The 1,329-nt window shown below is 53.5% G+C and overlaps 1 pseudogene; it reads left to right on the plus strand.

The window, feature by feature from the left end:
- The first annotated feature begins 378 nt into the window (after positions 1-378).
- Positions 379-991, plus strand: LOC146861595 (ADP-ribosylation factor-like protein 4C; annotated as a pseudogene).
- The last annotated feature ends 338 nt before the right edge of the window (positions 992-1,329 follow it).

Here is a 1,329-nt window from a genome sequence, read left to right on the forward strand (position 1 = left end):
ATTTGGAGAAGGCTACCTGCTAGGTAAATACATGTGACACCCCCTGAAGTATACACCTGTTGCTACGATTGTTGACTGTGAATAACTTACTTTCTTCTCACACTTAGGTGACAGCACCTATGCGGTGCGTTCTTTCATCCTGACTCCGTCCCTGCACCCATCCACCCCAAGTGAAAGGCGATATAATGTTAGTAATGCCGCAGCGCTTATGTGCCTGTTGCGGAGAGCCGAGGTGTCCCCCTTGGCTGCCTGCCACCCTCCCCTTACTACTGGGTGTTGTGGAGAAGCGCGGCTGCCCCCTGTCAGGAGGAACGGACATCCAAGGATAGCTGCAGGACGCTGGAAGAGCGCACAGCGTCGACTTGCACAAGAGGAACCCATTGGACAGCTGGATTGGCGCCCACCTGGAGCTATGGGGAACCTCTCGTCCAACATGTCAGCCTTCCAGTCCTTGCACATCGTCATGCTTGGCCTAGACTCGGCTGGGAAGACCACTGTACTCTACAGACTCAAATTCAACGAGTTTGTCAACACTGTGCCCACCATTGGCTTCAACACCGAGAAGATCAAGTTGAGCAATGGCACCGCCAAGGGCATCAGCTGCCACTTCTGGGATGTGGGGGGCCAGGAAAAGTTGCGCCCCCTCTGGAAGTCCTACAGCCGCTGCACAGATGGCATCATCTACGTGGTGGACTCGGTGGACGCAGACCGGCTGGAGGAGGCCAGGACAGAGCTGCACAAGGTGACCAAATTTGCTGAGAACCAGGGCACACCGTTGCTGGTCATTGCAAACTAGCAGGATCTGCCCCGCTCGTTGCCCGTGCCGGAGATCGAGAGGCAGCTGGCCTTGCAGGAGCTGGCAGCCTCCACTGCTTACCACGTTCAGCCAGCCTGCGCCATCATCGGCGAGGGCCTGACCGAATGCATGGACAAACTCTACGAGATGATCCTGAAGAGGATAAAGTCACTGAAACAGAAGAAGAAGCGGTAGCGACATGGGTGCTTAAAAGACCGGAGAGAACTGTGACACGAACAAACCCACCAGCCAACTCAATTTTGGGTCCTTCTTCCATATCCTTCTTTCTGTTGGACCTGCAGAAGTGGTGATTTGAGCATGGCAGGACTGAATGCATGCCTGGGGGTTTTACTGTAGACCTGTTATATTCCCTATATGAGGACTGTTACTGAAACCACACGTCAATGGAAGCTTCTCTCCATTGGACCATCCCCCATGGCCACAGAGAGAAAACAGTTTGTCCCCCAAATCGATGCTGTTTGTTCCCATTTAGTACTCTTTCTTTGTCTACTTCATTTGCTCCCATCCCCTCT

The sequence above is a fragment of the Triturus cristatus genome, chromosome 3_1, assembly GCF_964204655.1.
Source record: "Triturus cristatus chromosome 3_1, aTriCri1.1, whole genome shotgun sequence".
Lineage (NCBI taxonomy): Eukaryota > Metazoa > Chordata > Amphibia > Caudata > Salamandridae > Triturus > Triturus cristatus.